This window comes from Rhodnius prolixus, unplaced genomic scaffold (genome assembly GCF_049639745.1).
Source record: "Rhodnius prolixus isolate KJV_2025 unplaced genomic scaffold, Rpr scaffold_6, whole genome shotgun sequence".
Taxonomy (NCBI): Eukaryota; Metazoa; Arthropoda; class Insecta; order Hemiptera; family Reduviidae; genus Rhodnius; species Rhodnius prolixus.
The window spans coordinates 21,714,614-21,741,087 of NW_027411634.1; the positions used below are offsets into that span (position 1 = coordinate 21,714,614).

The window sequence follows — 26,474 nt, forward strand, 5'->3', positions numbered from 1 at the left end:
TGCTGTAAGGGAATCTAAAGACAAGATATTGAATAGAGAAGGAAATAAACTGTTGGGGATGTGTGAAGATAAAGATTTATGCGTATTGAACGGAAGAACAGCTGATGATCGTGAAGGCGAGTATACGTATGTCAGTACACGGGGTAGTTCACTCATAGATTATTGTTGTGTGCCTTATCCACTTCTCAACTATGTTAATAGTTTAATAAAAAAAAAAAAAAAAAAAAAAATTCTCTCAAATTTACTCAGTTCACATGCCTCTTGAATTGTGTTTAAAATTAGATTTTTGTTTTTTGTTTTTGTAATCAATAAATTCAGAAAGAATTACTATTATAAATAATTATAAAACTCTTATAAAAATACTATTATTAAATGTTCGTTTTGTAGCGTAACAATTGACATCACATTTGTTTAGTTTTGTACAATTACTCATTATTTTTCTTTTTGTATTAAGTGGCAACTCGCCTGACGGTCTATGACCAAGGCTATACATTTGGTTAAATTTTCAATGTAAATCAATAAATAAATAAAATAATGTTTAATAATAATAAATACATACACACGCGTGCACAAGTAAAGAATTTTATTTATTTGTATTTATTTTGTAACTGTAATTAATTTACAATAAGCAAAAGAGATGAGAGATAAGGAAATGGCGTAAATACATACACACGCGTGCACAAGTAAAGAATTTAATATTATTTTAAACTATTTACTAATAAAATATGCGTTTAAACAATATTAACTGTTTAACTCAAACTTGAGGCTATAAATGAAATTTATGTGTTTGTTTGTTTGTATATGTGTATTTTATGTAGTAAAACCATTTAAAGTGAACAAACCTGTGTTAAAAGGAAGTTCTGGTCTAGTTCTTCTTCCGCTCCAAGCCATGCTTCTTGCCTGTACATACAGAGTGTGCTAACAGTTTACTAATTACATTTCGGTGGCAGGCGTCAGTTTTCCTTATCCGTCTGGCCTTATATTAAGAAAACACTTTGCACAAGTTAGCATAACAGTAACGAACACTACAGTTACTAACATATTTAACTATAATATGTCGTTGGAGATTTACTTAACATCATGTCATTTTGTAATTTATTACTCTTAATTTATTATTTGTTTATCTGCTGTTCGCTGAGGACAATAATTATGGAGAGGGGGGCACATTTGAACAGAATTTACATTTTCTGCCACAGAGTGCACCAGAATCGTATTATTGAACCTTTTTATTTTGTTTTCTACAACTTTTAAGTATTCTGAACAGATCTATATCGATAAGCAGTTATTATTTTACATGCTTACCTATATTTTTTTTTTATTTAAAACGTTGTGTCAAATGTTAATATCTGCCCCACTGGTGGGGTACCTTTCAACTCAATATAAAATAGAAAGAATAGTTATTTATTTAAAAAGTGTGGAAAATACTTTACACTCGAGTTAAATATTATATTTTTTCTGCAACCATTAGGGTTATTAACTAAAAAAAAAAAAAACAGGAATCACGAGAATCCATTTTAAATTTCTATAAGGTAACACTATAACCTTTTTAACTGTTATAATTAAAAATATCTGATTATTTATTAAAATATTTTTTTTTATTTCTATATTCCTTTCAATTTTTATTTTATTTTTTTAATATTCGTTTTTTAATTATTTAGTTACGTTAAATAAGCTTATTAAAGTTTTACAGAAAATATTTATGTTAATAACAAAACTTCTTATATCAAGGAAGCAGAAAAATGATATTACTTTACTCTGAATCTACCTACTGTCAGTTATTTCTCTCACTACTACATTACTTTCTCTTTTAAACCACTGAAATCTAGTTCAAAAATCAAGAATGACTCAGTTCGGGATGTGGTACCCGAAGTGTGATATGTTAAGGAAGTTTGAACAAAATATTCGGTTTGTTGCGCTTCTTAATGGTAGGTTCGGACCACTTTCCCCTTCTCTGCGATTAAACAAAAAAAAAAAAGTCACTAACTTGCTGGTCGGTAGGGCACATTTTAACTGTGATGTTGCAATGTGCCCTCTCTCCTTCCATAAAAGAAAATATAATATCCAACCCTTTTTGCAAGCAGACTTTTGTAAATACTAGATTTAAAAATACGAATTCCAAATGATAATATGGACTAACAATACTTACACCTTGTCCACTACAATCTTCACAGCACACTTCCAAAGCTGTAACAAAATTTTTACTTCCACCTTACAAAATATAACATTCCTCAATTCTGACTTTACCGAACAATGAAAACGAAGGGACTCTGTCAATTATACAACAGGTCTACCACAACATATGGAGAAAATTACCAATCATAAATGTTTTCAAACTGTTCAAAGGTGCCCCCCTCTCCACTACAGGCTTTCATGTAAGAATAAAAATTGTTTACTAATAATTTAAATGACTTAAAATGACTAATCCACACAATATATATTTTTATATAAAAATTGACCGAAAATGAAGTGGTTAAATCTGAACGGTTCTTTCTTAGCCGTTTGTTATAAATTTGTGATAAATATTAGGAAGATAACGTTCAGTAACTCAGGGACCGGGAGCTGGTCTAATCATAGTGAAATAATTACAATATTCATTTGGGGAATTTTCTGCTGCCACCCCCATACCCACGAATTAGAATGTGTTAGCTAGGAGTGAACGTTTTAACTGTGGTCAGGAACATTTTGCACTACAACAGTAACTTATCCAACCAATACCCACCAACAGATTTCACTTACAGAATACAAAATGTGTGTTGCTCTGGCAATATAATGAGCGAACATTGAATACAGAGTATGGGCCATGTTGGGTACATCCGGTTTTATATAGTAAGCCAGGCACGCTAGAGACACTATGAGAGTGTGCATGACTAACGGACACGGACACACCTTTGACCATAGTTACTACACTACATCGTTAGCACTGATTTATGCAACCACAGATCACCTCTTAATTGCACTACTGTGCTAGATGATGGGTATGGCAGTACAGTTATATCATGGGTTATTCATAAAGGTTTATCATTCAGTTGGGGATTAAAATCTTTTCACTCACTTTTATAATTTTTTTTTTTTTTAAGGTACATAACTGCTACGATCATTAAGAACTTAAGAATATCCTCAATAATAATAATAATAATAGGAGGGAAGGGATTAGCTATGAGGTTAGCATACTGGACTCCCACGCGGAGGTCCCGGGTTCGAATCCAGCAGCTGACCCTTAGATTTTCTCTTCCTAGGAGCTTCTTACAGCTCACTGTCCGGTGATGGACAGTGTTGTCTGTAACGAGAGAACACTGTTCGGAGGCCGGCAGTGCACTGGAAAAAGCTCCTGGCGCCAATATCCTTAGATGTTGACGCGCCTTAAATCATAAAAAATAATAATAATAAGTCTATAGTAATATTAGTATTGGGTTGTCCGGAAAATAATGCAGGATTTTACGTTTTCTTTAAAATACCCCTCCAAATAGTAAACTGTTTATGTTTGTTGGCCTTTTGACTTTTATAAATGTAAACACTTATTAATCCTCTTCCAAACAAAAATGTTTGTTTACCTCTGTAACATTTTGCTACTTGGAAATAATTCAGTCTTTAATAAGATGTCAAAGCGTGATCTTAGCATAATTTTGTTTTACGAGTTCAAACTCGGGCTGGAACGGGGCCCAAACGGCCAGAAATATCAACGATGTCTGGGGGTGAAGGCAGTTATCAGTGAGTGCACTGTTCAACGGTGGTTCCAGAGATTTCGAGAGGGAGATTTGAGCCTTGAAGACAAAGAAGGCCGTGGAAGAAGTTCTGCCCTTGATGACTGTTCTCCGAGCTTTAGTGGAAGAAAATCTCAGAACAACTGTTCCGAGAACTGGCAGGAAAACTCGAAGTCAGCAAATCAACCGTCCGGTGACCATCTCAAGGCGATTGGGGAGGTGATGGTTACTGTTTGGTGGGCTTCATTTGGTCTGATTCATTACAGCTGCTTGAATCCTGACGAAACCATCATTGCCGAATCGTATTATAACCAAATTAACGTAATGCATCAGAAATTGGCAATATCTGGCGTCATTAACTGCTGAAGTGATTGTTTGTAGTATTTCAACAAAAAGATAATGTAAATATAAAGCAAGAAGATTACGGTATTAAAAAGGTCCTTGCTTACTAGAATCATGAGTTGCTAATATGAGGAATCCATGACGGTTTGAATTCTTCCAATTATTATAAGTAGAAGTTTCAATTGGAAATGTGGAGCTTCTGGATGAAAATGTAGCGGTAGAAAGACTAAAAGCACTAATACAACTTCGCTTATTTATTTAAACAAAATGAAATTGAAATAGTTGAATTCCTAAATATGTTGTTTTTAGCAAAATGGAAACGCTTTTCGGTACTAACAGAAAATTTAGCGACATTGGAAGAAGTAACAGCTAGCAACGATTCGTATATCTTATTGCTATTAAGTAAACGATTTGATATTGTGTGATTCAGGAATGTCTGAATGGTTCAACGAGCAGTTAAAAAACGAAATATGAACAATTTAAATTTACCTTTAATGTGAAAATTTATTTTCTAAAACTATTTCTTTTTGTTATAAAGAACAGAAAAAAAAGGGGACGTAAAGTTTACAGGAAACATGCTTAGAATCACTGGTGAGTAAGTAGGGCTTTACAATCTAAACTTATTCTCACCACGTCTTGGGAGAAGAAGGAAAAAACACTGATAGTTACTGGTAGGGTAGACATCACGTGCCCAACTTTTCAACATCCCTCTTGTCGACCAGGTGAACAGCACGATGTAATAGTGAAACCTTCATGTTAGGTTTACTTGGAGACGTAATTCTAGAACATTGTTCTTCTGAACAATCTCAACAGACTTATATTCATCCAATGTAGTATATTTAGCGTAGAAGTAGAAAATCAATACCACAAAACTATGGGCAACAGGTGTAAAGGAAATACACCTGTCTGAACTCTCATGGAAATCTTTTGGAAACTTATTTTCCGTTGATCCCGTTCTTCTTCTTTTCCAAATGCGCCCACAGCCGAACTACATTTGTTTAGTCATAGAAATGACAAGGATATGAATAAAACATTTTGCTGGCTAACACTGGATAGAAAGCGGATAACGTTTTTTCTTTTTTTTTTGTTTCCCATCCATGACAGGGTTGGCTACACTGTGCACTAGAATATTATAGAGAAGTTTATGATAAACTGTCAAACTTTGTTTACGTTTTCCGTTTTGTTCCAGTTCCTTTTGTTTTCTTCCTTCATCGTCACTTTTTCCAACTTAATCTTCTTTGAAATTGAAAAGTACATTATAAAAATAATTTTCATAACTTAATATTTGGTTTGTTGAGCATCGGTTGCATTGTATGCTGTTAATTTAAAGTATTAGTAGAGAAAGCGGTGGTAACATGGATCCCTTCTTTGTTTTTGGCTTACCAATGTTAGAGATTCCAAAAATTGTATTGCTTTCTCTGGTAAGTATTATCTTTAGATATTAGCATTACAAGTGATTTGCTTGTAATGCTTGCAATATGGAACCCCATGAAATTTTTCTACTGCGAGTGTATGTAATGTGGAACAGGGTTCCATATCACCAGCGGCCATGGGGTTCCATAAATCAAAACAAAATTGGGAGACATAAGAACTGATTCACAAATGAAAATCGCTGCAATACATTTCTTTGAACCAATATATAGTGCGAATAACTACCTCTAGTTTGATAACAAAACAAAAATAACAGTTTAAACTTACCTTCTTACAAGTTTTCAAGAATCGATAAAAACAAAATTGAATATTTCAAGATGAACGATAGCAATTACCTGCTTTGCACACTAGTGCTATCTAGCGACAGTTTGAGCCAGATACTGTTAACACAGGATCACTTGCTGCCACAATATTATAGGGTTCCATAATACCAGCAGGGTTCCAACATTACCACCACTTCCTCTAATTGTCGTATTGCGAGAATAAAATATAAATGAAATCGAAACCTCTACACCTAACTGATTAGTCTACCTCTAATAGCAAATGAATGCCCGAAGCCGATCAGAGAAACAATAAACACTCATGCTATGACGGATAATACCAAATATATTATCTAAGAATTTTAGATGAAATTATTTTTTAAAAAACCTCAATTTCGTAGAGCACTCTATTTTTCTGCATTAGAACATCTATTTGAATTAATATCTATAAATTTCCGGATTTTCAAAAAACTCGAGAATCCACTATGTAAAGTCACACTTCAAGTTAGTTGCTTAAGTGCATTTAGCATCCGGAAGAGGGATTCATGAAGTTGTAGCTCCATGAGAACTCCCAATTTTTTTGAATAATGATCCACTTAAAGTCTAGGAGGTTGCAGTAGTGGTTTTACAAAGCATGGATTGAAAATAGGAGATCCCCAGTTCGAATCCTGCTTTTAGCTACTGTTAGGGGAGCTAGGAGGCTGGAAAATTTTGCCTCCGCCTATCCTTTTCAGCTCGAGTGCCGTTGCGCTGGATCTTTTTTGTTTATAGATGACTGGTATCAGTGTAAAAAAATAACCTAGGATACAACCACAAAATAGGTATTTTATCACAATTAATACAATCAATATTTCCCCAATGCACTATAAAGGAGTACTTCAAAATATATTTTCAAGGAGGATCATCCGTTTTCCGTAACCAAACCACACCACTTCACTATAATGAAGTACCTACCATCCGTTACCGTAGCTGAACCATCTAATAAAAACTATATTCACTACACCAGTGTGCCATCCGCTTTCCATAACTATAGAACAAATATAAAAACATCTCTATTCACTCTGCCACACCACCACCATGCGTGAGAGAGCGCTTCCCCCTCTCCATCAGGCGCGGCAGAATTTTTAACTAAACGGGAAATTAATTAATAATTGAAATAAACTCCAAAAAGCTACTATTATTTATTAGTTAGAAAAAATGTAAATAATAAAGTATGTACTTCCAGTGTTCCCTCTAAGCTGTGCGCGTGTGCGCGCGCACATAAATTTTAAACATAGCGCACATGAAAAATATTTGCGCGCACAAAAATTTTTTGATTAAAACGAAACAAAGAAATCGATTGCAAGAACATATGGATATATGGATATAAATGACGGAAACAATATAAATTTAAGTTAAGTTTATGCAGAATGGTTAAAACCAAAAGGCTGGAGAGAAGTTATAAAATAAATGCCATTCATAAACAATGTAATCCTTAATTGTAAAAATTGTTCAATAATAAGTAAGTGTGAATCGTCGTGCTTGTTTGTTTGTTTTGACGAATGTGTTAATTTAAAAAATTAGAAGCAGACAACGTTATTACATTGTAAGTATTTAAATTTTCTTATTTTCCACTTGAATGGAAAAGGCTTCCCTAAATCAGCTAAATTCTGTCTCTACGAACTAATGCTTTGACTTGATTTTAGGGTAGTTTTTTCCCTGTGTTCCGTTGTAATGTGTGGTATGCTGTAAGTTCGAGTCAATGCGTATAAGTAGGAACAAAATTTGGCTGAATATTAATACTAATATTGCACTTAAAAAAGTGTGCACACAGGTCACAAAAAATTAGAGGGAACACTGTGTACTTCAACCCCTGTCCGTAGCTCTTAATTGTTAAACGTTAAGCTCCGCCCTGAAACAAAAAATAGGTGACTGAAACAAAAAAAATCCATTAGCGATGATAAAGAATAAAATAATAATAATAATTAATAAGAAAAAAAAAAGTTATAAAGATAGATAAAACTTTTTCAACATCTTAGACTCCTTTAATAAAATTTTATCAGAAAAGTTTTATATCTTCGCTAATACATATTTTATTTGGGAACTTATTAATCCACTTCTCGATTAATACTACTTTCCTTTATATTCTTTACGCTTCTGAAAATATTTTTAATAAATATTTCTCAGTATTAGGAGGAAATTTAAATAAACGCTTTACCCACAGAGAATATAAATTATTTATTGAACTTATTTCAGTAGCCCTTTGAAATTCTGTAGTAGGTTGCTTTACTAAATCTTTACCATAGTACTAATGCTTTATTCCCTACTAGAATTTAGAGCTGAAATTAACAACGAGGTGTGGCTATTGAATAGACTATTGCTGTAAAACATTTTATTTTAAATTTAAACATATAAAACATCCCTACAACGCTCCTTGCGAATTTACCATTGTTCGAAACCGTGCTGGAAGTCTTTTTCTGTGAGCTCCTGCATGACGCGTGCCGCTTTTTCTTTCACAGCTTCAACGGACGACTGAAATCGTATTCCTTTTAATGCAGATTTGACTTTGGGGGACAGATAGAAAGTCATATGGGGCCAGGTCAGGCGAATAAGGTGGATGGCCTAGAAACTGGGATGTTGTACTTGGCTAGAAACATCTTGACCAGACAATGCAGTGTAAGCCGGCGCGTTGTCTTGATGGAGAACCCCATGACTTGTTCTTCCACAAATCGGGTCCGTTTTTTTCCTTACTCTTTCACGGAGTTGAGCAAGCACCTCACGGTAGTAATGTTGATTAATTATAATCGATATTTTCATCCGTTTTGGGCGTCTTCTCGGCCACCTTGGAAACGCTTGAACCACTCAAAAACTCGCGCACGTGATTAACATTCATCGCCATAAACCTCTTTTAATAAAAGATAAGTTTCAGTAGCGGTTTCACCGAGTTTTGATGTGAAATTTCATGACAATTCGTTGCTCTACTACATGTGTAGTATCATGTTTTCGACAAAACGAAACTAACACCTCTTACACAAACTACGGTTCCGGTCAGACAGATTTCTCTACAAACAAGTGAGCTGCACAGCTGTCGGTAGTTAGGATTTGGCGCATGCATAGTTCTTCTGTAGCAGCATCAGTCTCGTGATTTAATAGCCACACCTCGAGTATTAAAATAAGAATAATTATTCTTATTTTATCGCTGTGTAGACAGTGAAGCGATTCTTATCGCAATATTTCAAGGATTTTTTGTGAACACTAATACAAGTTTGAGAGAGTGCAACTCCGTATCACCTGCATTTAATACTATTTAGGTTTGGATTGTTGCAAAAAATTACAGTTATAAAGGAGGATTTGCCCTACATTTTAAAGGAAATTTTATCTTTTATCGAAAAAGAGAAAAAAAATTGTTAAAGTTGGGTATTTTTTCTACATTTTGCTTTTTCGTGCATTTTTTTTTGACGTTGATATCCTTCGCACTTAGTGCAGTGTCGTTTCCCTTTTTGCCTTCGCATATGCAGTATATACTTTGCGTGTGCCTCTTCAATAAACAATGGATCGATAGGGCCTACGATCATCCAAATGGCTGCTAGGTTTCGTCTAATAAAACCACAATAAAATATATGTCGGGAATAGCTCCGTTCGTCTAAAGAAAGACCTAATACCAGGTCAGTTTCCAGCTTCTCGCATAGCTTTTGATATCTTTGGCTGTGCTCGTAGCTACTTGGAGTTTTCCTCTCAACATCCTTGTTGCCTTAGCAGTACTAAGTGAAATCAAAAATCTAAGATGCAGAGCTTCTACAGTTTTGATGAATGTGCATAGGATTTGGACAATAGTCGTAGACAAAATATGTATGAATCGATTATGGTACTAGGTTCGATTGAGGAATGTATTCATTATACATGTGCTATAGACAAACTGAGGGTGATTAGTCAATAAAGAATTTCTAATGCAGATTTAAAAATAGAAATGGATACCGTTCCATTCGAGACAAGCACTGCTTGTACCCTCTGTAATTTTGAACTGTAAGGAAAGCCTGTAAACACATCTTCTTGGTCCATCCAATAGATTCACCACTTAGAAAGCATCATCTATCTAAATACGAGGGTCGTTTGAAAAGTCCGTGCAAAAATAAAAACTACTTAATTTTCAGGGGTAAACCTTTTTTATTTTTCAACATAGTCTCCTTTTAGGCTTATACACTTCGTCCAACGCTGCTCTAGTTTGATTGATCCTTTAGTTGATCCCTTCCGAATAATAGGATTTGTCCAAGTCTGAAAAATAGCCATTCGTTTCTGCAATCACCCCCTTGTTTGAATAAAATCTTTTTCCCGCCAGCCATTTCTTCATATTGGGGAACAAATAATAGTCCGAGGGAGCCAAGTCTGGAGAATAGGGGGGATGTGAAACGAGTTGGAACCCTATTTCCATTAATTTTGCGTCCACAACTGCTAAGGTGTGAGCTGGTGCGTTGTCGTGATGGAAAAGGACTTTTTTGTGGGCCTATCGTGGGCGTTTTTCTTGCAGCTCGGTTTTCAAACGGTCCAATAACGATGAATAATATGCACCTGTAATAGTTTTACCCTTTTCCAGATAGTCGATGAGGATTATTCCTTGCGAATCCCAAAAGACAGTCGCCATAATCTTTCCGGCCTTTTTTGGCGCAGATTCCCCCTTGGTAACCCATTGTTTAGATTGTTCTTTGGTCTCAGGAGTGTAGTGATGTATCCATGTTTCATCCACAGTAACGCTTAAAGTCCTGCGGATTCTTCTGGAACAGCTGCAAACCGTCCTTGCAACACTTCACACGATTTCGTTTTTGGTCAAGCGTGAGCAATCGCGGCACCCATCTTGCGGATAGCTTTGTCATGTCCAAATGTTGATGCAAAATATTATGTACCCGTTCATTCGAGATGCCCACAGCACTAGCAATCTCACGCACCTTCACTCTTCTGTCTTCCATCATCATATCATGGATTTTATCAATGATTTCTGGAGTAGTAACCTCAACAGGGCGTCCAGAACGTTCAGCGTCACTTGTGCCCATATGGCCACTCCGAAAATTTTGAAACCACTTATAAACTGTTCTAATCGAAGGTGCAGAGTCACCATAATGTTTATCAAGCTTCTCTTTAGTCTCCTGAGGCGTTTTGCCTTTCATAAAGTAGTGTTTAATCAACACACGAAATTCTTTTTCGTCCATTTTTTGAAAATCACTCGACTTCCTCGATTCAAACGAATGCCAAACACAAAGAAATAGACCGATCTGGCTGAAACTTGGTGTGTGTTCTTCCAAGAGATGCTACTAACTAAACATAACCTCGATAAATAAATATTTTATTTATTTTGTAAGCAGTACATTCAGTTATATATTTTATTTATTTTGTAAGCAGTACATTCAGTTATTTGCAGTAAACTCTGTTTTCTGCAACCATATAGGAATGTTCTCATTACTCAATTAAAATCAGCTGTGTAATGCCCAACTTTACCTCACTAGTGGGGAAAAATTCCCATTAGTGTCACTTTCCGCACTAGTGAGTGGAAAAACTTTATTGTGCTTCCTTGATATAAGAAGTTTTGTTATTAAATATTTTCTGTAAAACTTTAATAAGCTTATTTAACGTGACTAAATAATTAAAAAACGAATATTAAAAAATAAAATGAAAATTGAATGGAATATAGAAATAAAAATAATATTTTAATAAATAATTACATATTTTGAATTATGAGTTAAAAAGGTTATAGTGTTACTTTATAGAAAGTTAAAATTGATTCTCGTGATTCCTGTTTAGTTTTTTTTTTAGTTAATAACCCTAATGGTTGCAGAAAAAATATAATATTTAACTCGAGTGTAAAGTATTTTCCTCACACTCGGCAATTTGCACTTGCCTCGCTTCGCTCGCTTGTGCGTGCAAATCCTGCCACGTGTTAGGAAAAGTACTACTTTCCACACTTGTTAAATAAATAACTATTTGCTAGTTTGCTTCTGTCCATGGCACTTAAAAAGGAAGTAAAACCTGCCTTAAAAAATAAGCATTACTTTAATAATGAAACAAAAATTACAAAAGTTTGAAATTGGTCACAAGTCACAATTTGTGAAATTACCATATTTTTACTGACAGTGTCCTTGAAGGAAGCAATCAAGGTGAAGTGAAGCCCAGCGCCACTCTCTCTAAAAGTATATTTACAAAATAATAAGAAAAGAATATAACAATAATGTCAATAAAAAAGAATTTATAGTAAAATGGTGTTAGCGATCCAGCAGTATTATGTCGTGTTGATAAGAAACATTGAATGCCTAGGCACGTTCACTGAACACGTTTATATTTAGCGATAGGTAAGGCTGTGCACTTTTCAACTGTAATAGCGGAGATAACCTGTATTTGTTCCAATAATCTTTTGTAGCTTGGATAATGGGATAGCGTTCGCCTACGCTAATTGTTAGTATGAACTGACCTCTCTTTTTTTTTTGTCTTATCACGAAATTATCTATTATTATTGTTTTAAAAGATCGAAAAAGTGGCTATAATACACAGTTTTGAATTATTAAACAATATATCTAGTTGTCACTTAGCCAGTATATGTCAATTGGGTCACATGCTGTCTTAAACTTCTGTGTGTGCTATGTCTGAATTCCTTAACTTTTTTACTCTCTGTACTCTTAAATATTATTCAACCACAAAATTTATTTATAGGTTTTAACCTATAAAGGAATACAGTTGGAGATGGCCCTCGACAAATACAAAAAATAAATAAGTAAATCGAATATGAGCTTAAGAACTTACATAAATATAACTTTAATATAGAATATAAACAGGGGGTAATAGAAATAAATATATGATTATTAAAAAGAAGAAGAAATAGAAAATAATAAATAGTTATTTATTTAACAAGTGTGGAAAGTAGTACTTTTCCTCACGCGAGGCAGGGTTTGCACGCACGAGCGAGCGAAGCGATGCGAGTGCAAGTGCAAATTGCCGAGTGTGAGGAAAACACTTTACACTAGAGTTAAATATTATATTTTTTCTGCAACCATTTATTAACTAATAAAATTAAAAATTTCATTTTTACAGTCTACAAAAAGTAATTTATTTATTATAAACATTTATTGTTATATTACAATTATTTACATTACTTACGTATTTACATTACTTATTACATTTTCTGCTGTTTCTTTTATTGATGGAGGAGTGTTTTCTAAACAGGAATCACTAGAATCCATTTTAAATTTCTATAAGGTAACACTATAACCTTTTTAACTGTTATAATTAAAAATATCTAATTATTTATTAAAGTATTATTTTTATTTCTATATTCCTTTCAATTTTTATTTTATTTTTTAATATTCGTTTTTTAATTATTTAAATAAAATAAATTTAAATAAGCTTATTAGACTTTTACAGAAAATATTTATGTTAATAACAAAACTTCTTATATCAAGGAAGCACAATAAAGTTTTTCCACTCACTTGTGCGGAAAGTGACACTAATGGGAATTTCCCCCCACTAGTGTGGGAAGTTGGGCATTATACAGCTGATTTTAATTCAGTAATGAGAACTTCCCTACATGGTGCAGAAAAAATAAATAATACTTCAGTGACCTTAATAACACAAACACAAAAATTTGGAATCCTCATATAAACAATAAATAAATCCAACATATTATCTTAGCAAAAATAATAATAATAAAAATAAATAAAGGCAAGAATAATAAACAAATAAATAAAATGACCCTTTGAAAGACTATAAATACTAACAAACACTACTTCTAAATTTAAATATATTTAAATAGTAAACAAAGACATCATTAAACTTACTGAGATGATCTGGCCCGGTAAAAGAAAGAATATTTATTAAAATTCCACTGTTCACAGCACCACAATATTTTTGTATAAGTGGATCCTCTATAAGATGAAAGAGTAGTACACCTTGCGATGTTCGTTTAACGAGCACAGTTGACATAACTCATCAATAATTGAGCTGTTATTTTTGAAAGTGGTATAAGTCAATTTTTCTATGTATCGAGATATTTAAGGTTTTACATTTGAATTAATTTAAAAATATTCGTAAACCTTAATCTATTCAAGTGATGTTATTAACACTATACACCTTTTAAATTTTATTATGAAATAATAATTATTACAATTCTTAAAAAAATAAACAATTTTTTTTAGCTCCAAATGGACTTGTACCACTTTCAAAAATAACATATTACAAGAAATAAAAACAGGAGTCAATTTAAGTCCATATTTTTATAGAGATTACAGCTTTACTGAAATGGGTTTTTGTGTAAAAAGAAATAATTAAAATGAAGACATTTAAATACACGAATAACCAAGTTTATTTTTTTTAAATTTCATTTTAATTAAAAATATAAAAATGAAAATTACTTCGTTAAGATCTTTAAAGCAAAAAAAAGATATTTTAAACTTATTTTTCTTTTACAGTTAGCATCGAGCAGTGTACACTGAAGTAGCAATAATCAAAAATAATTGCAATAAGAAAGTTGTTTTAATTATAATTATTAGAAATGGACTTAGTCCACTTTCAAAAAAAATATTTTTGAGATAACATTTTATAGTCAAAATTCTTTTGTTGACTTTATAAAAAAAATCGTACTCCACTGAATGTATGACTATAAATATGGAATGTGTCTATATCTTACTGAAATTACCATTAACTCATTTTTTTAAAAATTGGACTTATACCACTTTCAAAAATAACAGCTCATTAATTCAAGTTTTTGCCGATTTAAATATACTTAACCTTTTTTTTCAACTTAGACGAAGTTTGAGCCATTATTCTCAATTTTTCAATAAGGATATTTTTTTTTTTTTTTTTTTTTGGCGCATCAACAGCTGAGGTCATTAGCGCCCGGAGCTTTTTCCAGTGCACTGCCGGCCTCCGGACAGTGTTCTCTCGTTACAGACAACACTGTCCATCACCGGACAGTGAGCTGTAAGAAGCTCCTAGGAAGAGAAAATCTAAGGGTCAGCTGCTGGATTCGAACCCGGGACCTCCGCGTGGGAATAAGGATATTATAAGTAAAATAGAGTTCTTCCTAGTTTAGATTACTTAAATGTTTGTAAAACGTTAATTACAGCGACTGACTCAGAACTGACTCGAAGTACTTAGATAGCAAATTGTTTTTGAACGAATCTAATAATCGAAGGAATCTCTCACGAATCACAACAACTCTCTGGATCACAGGTCTTTAGCGCCAATAGAAAACAATCCAACCACAAAACTGTTTCTGTGGTGGCTCAAAAATATTATATATTTTTTCTTTTACGAACAATACTCATCATCCAATGGCGCTACAACTCATTGTTGAGTCTTGGCCTCCTCAACCAGTTTCCACCAGTCAGTCCTACTCTGTGCTGGCGCTTTCCAGTTGGCGATATTCAATATCGATCTTGCATCACCAACAACACCGTCCATCCAGCGCAACCTTCGTCAACTCTCCTGGCTCCTTGGAGGTGCTCATTCATCACCTATTTTGGAATGTCCTCATCCTAACCAGATGTCCAGGGCCCACTGAAGTCTAGCCAACCTATAAATTTGGCCACATCTATTTCTTTATGCAGCTCCTGATTCGCCTGAGACCTCTATTCCTGTCCCACGCAAACTGGGCCGAAATCTAGGAAACTCTCTCGTCTGTCTTAGATGTGGTCCAAGTTTCAAAGCCGTATGTCAAGACTGGACGGATCAGGGTCTTAGTACAATCGCAGCTTCATCTGTCTTGATATCAAGTGACTTCTCAGATACTTCCGAAGCCCAAAGTAGCATCTGTTAGCCGCAACAATCCTTCGTCTCATTCCGGCTGATATGTCATTATCTACGTTCACCAGGGAGCCGAGGTAAACGAACTCGTTCACATTTTCGAATGTGTAGCAGCCAATTGTCACCTGACTCGTGGTTGGTGTACTCCGATCTCTTACCATGTACTTGGTCTTCTTTTCATTGAGGACGAGTCCCACCCTTCTAGCTGGGCCTTCCAAAGCTAGAAACGCTTCTTCCTCCACGGCTCTGAATGACCTTCCTATTATGTCAATGTCGTCGGCATAGGCAAGCAGTTGAACAGATTTGTTAAATATGGTGCCATCTGTTTGAATGCACGATTCTCTAACCACCTTTTCCAGGGCCAGGTTAAACAGAAGGCATGCTTTTTTTTTTAACCTCTACGCCTTTACGGTCAATGGCTACTTCGGCTATGCGACGTCAGGCAGCAAAAATATTTTTGTGTGTGGGGTCCCAGACATGCTGCAATTGGGGGCATATGAGCAAGTTCATAATATCTCCACCAGAAAGCACACCAGTACTGTTATCCTTGATGCCATGAGATGTTCCCTGTAGGTAATCATGCTCCGTCAATAACCTAAAAAAAGCCACAGCTGCTGTACCTAGCCGCAGATCGGTAGGGTAGTCTTCCTTTAGTGTATTTCCAAGCACCTCCTACAGCTTCCCTTGTGCTTTTCCCCTTTGTTCTTCAGCTAACTTCGATGGAAATCGGTGCTGGTTCTCTATTTTGGCTGTTCTTAGCGACAAAGGGGCCTAGATCTGTTCTTGATTTGCCTTCCTCTTTCCCTGAATCAACCATATCTGGGTGAATTGTTTCATGCTACCTAAACATGAACAGTCGCGGGGACCTTCATCTTGAAGTGTTTTCGGTACCATCAATGTATCCAACAACTAAAAGGTATATTGTCATATTCATTGTTCGCGTTTATAAGTTATGTAAGGAAAAAGCTGACAAATCTCAATATTTAAAAATAATTTGTCAATTAATTTATTAAAATTCATTAATTATGAAGAAAATTCCGGATCAGTAGATTTATTAAGAATATTGCTGAACTAAGCACCCCAACATCTTCAAATAGTGCCGGTTTCTGGTCCAATTAGTGAATATTCCAATACTACAACCTGTCCTTGTCCATTATCAGGTAAAAATGGAGTTTTGTCGAATCTATAAAATATTATCCAGTATTTAATAGCGTTCCTTCTAATTTTGCCAATTAGGGAGAGATCTTTAATTTTGTTAATTTAAGAAAAGTTTTGTTTTTTTTAAGAAAAAGAGGCAAATTGAAAGATATTTAGATAAATATAAAACAATATTTTTTGTTGCATTCGAAAGTTAATGTCCTAAAACTGACCCAAAAATTTAAAGATTGCTTTACTTACAGAAACAATATTAACCAATTTGGCCCATCTTTCGCGAATTTCTAAAGGAAAATAAAAAATAACGAAGTAGAAGAATGAATTTTTGGATTCACTTGCTAAAAGTGAAAAGTGAGAGAACTATTATATATTTTTTTCAAATATTTCTTGGAACAACTTTGGAATTTGGCGTAGATTGCATTGATGAGGAGGATTTCAAACATATAATAATGATATGTCCACGTTATGCAGTCGAAAGGAAACGAATGTTTCGACGACATATACAGATATTTAGATGCACCATTTCGCTACGAAGACATAATATTCTCCACCAACATCTCTGTGCTTAAATCTAGCAATGAAATATGAATGTATTTAAAAGTTACTAGCCGATTAGAATGAATGGAAGAAAATGATTAGAGAAGGATTACGTGATTTTAATCTAGTTTAAGCTATAAGGATGGCAGGAATATAGAGTACTGATCCATCCATTAGTTGTAAGTTTGTATGTAAATAGTTGGATATAGTAGAGGGATGAAGCGAATGTATTTATAAGTAAGAATGGAAAGTGAGTGATATTCTAGTGATAAGCAGCTAGATGATGCTGGCTGTATGGCGAAAGCCAATGCCAAAAATAAAGGCAAAATAAAATTTGGCAGCCGAAATCGGTTTTGTCTCACGTATTATGGATATTCCTGAACTTAAAGTGCCCAATTAAAGTACACACTTTTAGTGCCTATGAGATTTTATTAATCTTCAATGGCATTCCTTAAGCAATTGGTCATCAGGGGTATTTATTTTGTAGCCTACTCTACGTTCTGGAAGTTTTAAAACTTATGTAAATGATTTGAATGCGCCATCTTTCTAATCTAACTAATCAATCCCTATTTTTAATTCTAAGTAGTTACAGGAAGATCTAAAAAAGATTTGATAAATTTTAGCTAGCCCCTCTCAAAGATATTTGCATATTGGCCAAGACTATATAAGACCAAATTTCAGACATAATATTCACTTAAAGCTGGCCATTGAAAAAAAAACAAAAGTCACATTTTGAAGAGCAGAACAGTGAAAAATGCTTTAAAGTTGGCAAAAAAGCACACTCAGCTATTGAAACTTGATTCAAATTGCAGCAGGACACCCGAATAATTTACTTGTAGATTACAATTTCAGAATTATCATATTTCATTTTTTGTTTACATATTACCAAGAGTAGTATTTCGAAGGCGCCACGGTAGCTGAGCGGTTAGAGGCGAGACCTGCGAAGCTAATATGTATTGTGGTACTGAGTTCGATTCCCAAGGTCTTAGGCCTTGGATTTTATTTAGAGGTTAATAAAAGAAATTTACAGTAAAGTATGTTTGCTAGTCGCCTCCGTCCATGACACCTAATTGGTAGTTGGACGTAAAGCCCGCCTGAAAAAATAGGCAATTACTTTACTTAGTACTTCGATTACGTAAAATAACAATTTGACTTACTAAGAAATGTTCTTTACGATGAAAAAAAAGATTTTTCAACCTTAAATGTGTCAGAATCTTTGGAATTTACTTAAGATTTTTCTTATCCAATCCTTTAAAACGGAACTATTTAAAATTACTCACAAAACAATATATGGTGCTCAATTTTTTTCTTTTTAGAACATCCTCAGTGACAACTATTATCATTATCGGAAATTTTAAAAGTGGTCAAATTTAATAAATTCTTGATAATTCCAAAACATTTTCTACCAAAAATGGCTTCATATAATTGTTGCCATAAAAGACCTTATGATTTTTTTTTTAATTGGACGCCATTTTAAAATTCTTAAAAGTTGTGAACAATTAATTCTTAGACTTAGTTCAATATTAACCGCAGAAGACACAATAATGGGCAATATTATACTAAGTTTAATTTTATTAAATATTTCAGAGCTTTTGGAAAACATACTGTAGTCTTTTTTAAAAACATTCAACCATATGTGTTGTAAAAAAAAATTGCATATTTAAGTTAATTTCAACAGCGAGCCCGACGAAAGGGAGGATGAGAGATTAGCCAGAGATCACAGCATCGCGATATACCAGTTTTAGTCGATGCTCCTAAAGTGGTGAAAGTGTACTTAGAGAGAGACTGTGGACATACCAACCAATGAGTAGGTGGGTTGTTAATAGTTGGACCTTCTATGAGTCAGTTAGAGTATGGTGTACGTGTGTAAGTGAATCCTCTTTCAGCTAGTGTATACTGGGTTGTAGAAAGTGCCCTAGGGAACTAAAACCGTTCGATATACCCAGGCTTTGCCAATGCTCTCCCTTAGCCTAAAACTCATACCTCCGCCATAGTACACAGTGCGTGTAAACTGTTAGGAGATCTCTTCGGTACTTGCCAGACCGCATCATACAGACTTTTTTTCCCCTTGGGGATCTAGTTTAAGTATAATGGAAAAAAAACTCAAGGGGTTGTATTGGATATAATTGTCCCTTCACGGCATTTTCCAAAATAACTAGTGTAGTAAAAAGGAGCATATTTAAAAAAATAATAAATATGTATGTGTTCTATTGAAATTAGCATTAAAGATTAATCCTGAATTTAAAATGATTCGCAATTAAAACACTTCTTCCTAAGACTACATTTTAGCATTTGGCCCAATTATAGAAACCAAAACTATTAAACTACTTATCGAATTGCCATACATTTACATATTCTTGCAGAGTTCAAAAAAGTATCTGAATAAAAACTAACCTCTCTTTGAAATTTGTGTTCTCTGGTCACGAAAAACAAATTAACTGAAATTCACTTCTTCAACGTGTATCATTCTATTCATTCCACTTTATCATTATATTTGTGAACTTGATCAGCATAAAACTAAAAAATGGCCAACTTTAGAACTTTGACTGCAATATGCAAATGCACAACATTAAAAATATCTATTTTTGTTTAATATTATTAGGAGATAGACACTTTAAATTCAAGAAATTACCACTTAAGAGAACTTTTGCTACTTCTTACAAAGCGTTTTATCAATGTTTGGAGTTATGATGTTTATTATTTTAGTTAAAAATTCTGCCGCATCGGATGAAGTGGGGGAAGCGCTCTCTCCCTCATGGAGTTGAGTGGAACTCCCTTTTAAATAGAACTTGGGTTGTATTCATTTTATTAATTATTATAAAATATAGAAATATTTTATCTTGTACACATTTGTTTCTTTTGTACTGATAATACCAGTATTCTTAAAGCTGTACCAGCTTTAGAGCCAAAAAAGACCGGCGACAAGAAATACTTCAAGCCTCCAAGCTCCCCTAACAAATGTAACAATATAAATCGCTTAATATTTTAAAATTATCATTGAAACTGTTTTTAATAAAATCGCAAAGAATTTGGGAAGAAGCAACTGCTAAGGTACTCTAGATTTACTAAGAAAGTGGCAACAAAATTAAAACCTCTGCGGCATGGAAGACCTCGTATTATGGTTATCTTGGACGTCATTGTTTATTTTTTTTTTAGGAATGTGGATTTCTATAAACTGTTCCTTGCAAATGTGAGAAGTATTTTAGTGATGATAAGCTGAGTGTTGGGTTAACTGTGAGTGTGCTAAATCCATAAATTACGGTTTGCTATGCTCCTTAAATGTATTTTAAGAATGTCAAGAATTGTATTGAGAGGGGTTAATTGTAAGTGTAGGTTATTGTATTGTGTTGTTAGGATGGGATTGACGCAGAAACAACAAGATCCTTCCATGATGGCTGGTTTACTCTACTTAGTAACAGATTTTACTATATTTTTGTTTTACGATATTTTTACCAACAACCAGGTTACTGTAGCTATTAATTTTCTGTGATTTTCTGACAGCTAAAATGGACAAGCCATTTTTTATTCACTAATCGCAGCTCCTTTAAATTATTCAATTCTAAAAATGTGCACAATTCTTAACATTGTGGCAATATAAACAAGATTTTTAGAGATAGTTGGTTTTATAACAATGGGATTCAGGAAATGCTTTGTTAAATTGTATACTTACCATTTACACATAAATTGGAAGTAGACTATTCGACCAACTATACACTGCTAGTTAAGGTTAGTAATGCAACCAAACTAAAATTAAGCCATTCAATTCTATTAATTAAGAGTATCTCATTATTTACATTTGACTATTTTATAAAATTAGTCTAATCCACCCCCATGCAGGCAGGCTTTCTATTTTATTTAAAATCCTCAATATAAATTTCCCTTCGTCATAAGAGATTAACATAATTTATTTTTGTTTACAGGGATTTTGTATCAACGTCGTTTGAAGTAAAGAGTAGTGTCTGGAGAAAAGTAGATTGCAGTTTTAAGTAGTGTAAGTAAATAGAAAATTTTTTTCTTAATCATTTTAATTAAAAGTAGCATAACTTAATCCATTCCTTCGCCGCTTATTAAGAAAATATTGATCTAGGAGGCCATGACTCTTCATCACTTGTAGTGTGAATAAGAAAAAGAAGAATAAAAATAAAAAAATTATGGGGAAAAAATGCAAATAAAAATTTAAAAAATAAAGCTACACACTTTTATCCAAAGCAGTAATTTTGTCTTACACAATTACTTAATATTCACAATAGATTTATGATGTATCAGTTATTTTAGCAACAAATTGCCTTAAGTTTCATTACACTCTAGCGTCATGGCAAAATAACAGTAATTTTAAAAAAGATAAAGAAAAATGATTACATTACTTCTCTCATCTATTTTTTTTTTTTTTTAACATACATATTTAAAAGATGGTTTTGGTTTTTTCGACCTTTGTTGATGTATGATTTTTAGGGTATATCGAGGTGCGGTCTTGAATAAATAGTTATTTATTTAACAAGTGTGGAAAGTAGTACTTTTCCTCACGCGAGGCAGGGTTTGCACGCACGAGCGAGCGAAGCGATGCGAGTGCAAGTGCAAATTGCCGAGTGTGAGGAAAATACTTTACACTAGAGTTAAATATTATATTTTTTCTGCAACCATTTATTAACTAAAAAAATTAAAAATTTCATTTTTACAGTCTACAAAAAGTAATTTATTTATTATAAACATTTATTGTTATACTAGCTGACCCGGCAAACGTTGTTTTGCCATGTATGTTATTTCTAGGAAACATTTTTATAGTTAAATAAAAATAATTATCTACTATAAGTGTGCGGGGAAGTATTTATAATCGAATGCATTATAAAGAATAAAAGTATGTTTTATTTAGGTTAATAAATAAATCTTTATTAGAGTAACGAATATATTTTAAACAACAGTCTTTGATAGCTATCTAAACATCAAAAATAAATATTTATATTTTTACTATCAATTATGGCAGTTGAAAAAAAAAAAAATTAATCTCTTAGCGCAATAGAGTGTACAATATTTTTGGTTAGTCCGTCTTTAGCCAACACAAACAAACTGGATGGTTTTCCCACGCGAGAACATCGCACATATAGTTGTCCGTGGGAGAAGCACGGTGTTTCCAAATCTAAGCCACATACAGACAATGTTTGTCCTTGTGACTTATTGATTGTCATAGCGAATGCCAATCTAATTGTGAATTGAGTGCGTTTGAATTCAATTGGCACATCTGTAGGAATCATAGGGATTCGTGGCAGCAACACATTTTCGCTTTGAAACTTGCCATTCAAGATGATGGCTTCAATAACGTTTTTCATTAATTTTTTAATGACTAATCGTGTGCCATTACATAGCCGTGGTGGGTTTAAGTTTCGAAGTAGAATAATCGGAGATCCAACCTTCAATTGTAAATGATGTGGTGGCATGCCTGGCAAATCCAATGAATTTAAGAACTCAATTGGATAATTCACAGTCTCGTTGGTATCGCAAACTGCATCGATAGATTTATATGACACCAAGTCCCCAGGCAACAGCTGTTGTATCTTTAAATTTAACCCATTGACGTCCACATTTTTAGCTGCCAAGATCGCTCTTTCTGCCAGCCACTTATGATTTGCATATTGTGTGTGTACGTCGGGAAATATGTGATCGATGAGACTATTTTGCGAGTCGATGATTGTGCAGAAGTCCGTCTGTAATTTTATGCATCCAGTATTTTCATGTACAGCAACTTTCCCATCGCCAATATCTAACAGTTGTTTAGAGAAAGTTTCGGCGGATGGATCCTGAAGCATTTGAACGCGCATGTTCACCGTCAGTTGTACTTTTTCAACATTACGCCATAGTCGCGATGATTTTAAGCACGCGTTGATTTCATCAGCGTAGGTTGAACGCGGAATAACGGGAAGTGTTTGTCTGAAATCACCTGAAAGGAGTAACAAAGTGCCGCCAAATAGTTTATCGTTGTTTTTTATATCCTTTAATGTCCTATCCAATGCCTCAAGCGAATGTTTGTGTGCCATAGTGCATTCATCCCAGATAATAATTTTACATTGTTTCCGCACTGTGGCCATAGACGATTGTTTTTTTATGTTGCACACTGCATCTGGATTATTTTTAATGTTTAACGGCAGCTTAAATGCTGAATGAGCTGTTCTGCCTCCATCTAATAAAGTTGCTGCAATGCCAGAAGATACAACGGCCAATGCGATGCCATTTTTTGATCGTATCTCGGCAAGAAGTAGCGAAATAAGAAATGTTTTGCCAGTCCCACCTGGTGCATCTAAAAAAAAGAGTCCTCCTTGTCCTGCCGAAACTGCCAGCATGATACGGTCGTAGATAATTTTTTGTTCATCATTAAGTAGTGGAACATTGCGGCTAACAATGCTCGCCATTTGTACAGTATCGTACTGTAGTTCACGATTCATATCTGTGTTGAGTAAATCAGATGCACTTCGATTCGGTGAGCCCATACCGAAATGACTGATTGGTAAATTCGCAATAGCAATGCAAAGATCCTCGATAGCAATCAATGCTTCATTGTACATTGCTTCACTGAATGATATTGTTAGATCGTTGCACCTTGTACGATGTCGATACAACATATCATCAGTCATTGAATCTTTGTGATTATCCCACAACATTTGTGCTCGGGCCGGGAAACATGTAGTCAGTACTATAGCAAATAGTAGACGAATTTGTGTTCCTGTGCAGTTTAATGCTGCTTCAGCAAGCATGCTGTCCCAATGATTGTCGTCTTCTAGCAAGCCTAGAGCAAGGCATGCATCTTTATACGTAGGATACTGTTGTCCATCTACCTTCCGTATATCTTGAAATGACAATGGTCCGGTGACATTAACCAACAATAGTCGCAGATAAAAGCACTCAGTCTGCCTTGGATTGACGGTATATACACGACCCAAACTATTTGATTTGAATAAACCGGGGCACGCATCAACTGGTATCCCTTGCTTGCGGGGTATCCATTTTTTCGATTGAGCCCATGTAAAATACCGCGGAACTTCAGAATAGAGCAGTGTTTGTGCGAAGGCACCAAAAGCATCCGCACGATTGCACAATTCAAAAAATTCGGTGAGCGTAGTTTTCGGTGGATTTATAGCATGATCAAGCGCTGTATCGTTCGTGAAATATACGCGCTGGCCGTTTTCAAGATGGACAGCTAAATGGATAACTGCTGGATCCCGTTCATGAATTGGGAAACCGAAAATACGCCAGACAGCTTCATTGGAACTGATATACCGGCCAATTTGGTAATTCGTGATTTCATCATTTTGATTCAACGGAGGAGAATGAACATTATTATTTTCAATCCGAAATACAGCCATATCACTTCCTTTATTCACATACTTGCAAATATATTTGATACTCTTCACCGAACTGCATGACTCAACATTTATATGAGCATTAAAGGTTTTGCTCAGCAGAGGAGAATATGGTACCACCCAACGATTGTCAATGTCGATGTCTGCGTTGTTGGTAGTTTTAATGAAAGATTGTCCGCCATTTTCCAGATTTTTTATTGTAAGTCATCAAAAAATAAAAAAAAAAATTTGCCAAAAAATTAAAGTTTATAATTAACAAATAAAAAATAGGGGTTGATCGTAGAGGGGTGAAAAGTTGAGAGTAATATGAGATTTTTTATTGTAAGTCATCACAAAAAAAAAAAAAAATTTTACTAAAAAAAATTAAAGTTTACAAATAAAATATAAGGGTTGATCGTAGAGGGGTAAAAATTTAGGGTTGTATGTATTTTTGTATGATGTGTCATAAAATAATAAAAACAAAAAATTTTGCCTAAAAAATAAAAAAAAAAATTTAGGGGTGGACTACCCTTAACATTTAGGGGGATGAAAAATAGATGTTGGCCGATTCTCCACCCTGGCCGACAATCACGCTAAGAATCACAAAAATCAATCGAGCCGTTTCGGAGGAGTTCAAGTTCGAACACCGTGACACGAGAATTTTATATATTAGATTACAATTATTTACATTACTCACGTATTTACATTACTTATTACATTTTCTGCTGTTTCTTTGATTGATGGAGGAGTGTTTTCTAAACAGGAATCACTAGAATCCATTTTAAATTTCTATAAGGTAACACTATAACCTTTTTAACTGTTATAATTAAAAATATCTAATTATTTATTAAAGTATTATTTTTATTTCTATATTCCTTTCAATTTTTATTTTATTTTTTAATATTCGTTTTTTAATTATTTGGTTACGTTAAATAAGCTTATTAAAGTTTTACAGAAAATATTTATGTTAATAACAAAACTTCTTATATCAAGGAAGCACAATAAAGTTTTTCCACACACTAGTGCGGAAAGTGACACTAATGGGAATTTCCCCCCACTAGTGTGGGAAGTTGGGCATTACACAGCTGATTTTAATTGAGTAATGAGAACTTCCCTACATGGTTGCAGAAAAAACAACTTTTTTGCTTTATACCAACGTTTCGGTAATTTTTACTACCTTCTTCAGGGTCTGTACAAAAGGAATATTACACTAATATAGATAAAATTTAAAAAATAAATAAAAGTTATTTCTAAAACACAAAATTAAATAGATAGATAAATATATTTTGGAAAGACTTAAATTATAAAAAAGTTTGTGAAGTTCAATGTAGAGCTACGAGTATATCATCATAACTGTGGGTTTATATATTTCTATATTTTAACTGTGGGAAAAGTGAGTTTATATATTTCATGAACAAATCAAAAATTTCCTTTTTAACATTTTCAAAAATAATAGTTATCCTCTGCACTTAATTGAAAAAATACTAAACCAAGTCACCAATCAACTCTCTCTTACTGACATTGACACTTCCGTACAACATTCTATCTCACATTCTAGTTCACAACTACCAAAGTATACTCGTATTTCCATCCATACCTTTTATCCACGGCCTTTCAGAAAAAATATCATTAATATTCAAAAAAACATAATATTTCGACAGCTTTTAAGAACACCAACACCTTACATACCTTATTCACAAAACTAAAAGACCCTACACTAAAATTGTTACGTTCAGATGTAATTTATAAAATCAATTGCAAAAATTGTGATGCAACATACGTCAGACATACATCACAATATCTAAACAAGAGACTATACCAACACCAACACGCCTGCAAAACTAAAAAACCTAATGATACCTTATCAGCTCTCACTAAACACCATCTAGACTTACAACACGAATTTGACTTTGACAACACTTCCATACTTGCAACTAACACCAACAGAAACAAACGGAACA

General features: G+C 33.9%; 1 protein-coding gene and 1 long non-coding RNA gene across 9 annotated transcripts in view; one reads left to right on the forward strand and one right to left on the reverse strand.

Annotated features, from left to right (window-relative positions):
- Ca-alpha1T (Ca[2+]-channel protein alpha[[1]] subunit T) overlaps nucleotides 1-26,474 on the forward strand; it is a 673,619-nt gene that overhangs the window by 434,493 nt on the left and 212,652 nt on the right. The window lies entirely within an intron of this gene.
- Nucleotides 1-26,474, reverse strand: part of LOC141460532 (uncharacterized) — a 113,830-nt gene that overhangs the window by 68,683 nt on the left and 18,673 nt on the right. Inside the window, exons 3-4 of one of the 2 annotated variants that reach the window (XR_012462120.1) lie at nucleotides 19,580-19,702; nucleotides 14,040-16,676 (exon numbers count right to left, since the gene is read on the reverse strand). This is a non-coding gene — a long non-coding RNA (uncharacterized lncRNA). Of the gene's footprint in view, nucleotides 1-14,039; nucleotides 16,677-19,579; nucleotides 20,519-26,474 lie in introns of those variants that run through there. The other variant, XR_012462121.1, reaches the window with a different exon arrangement.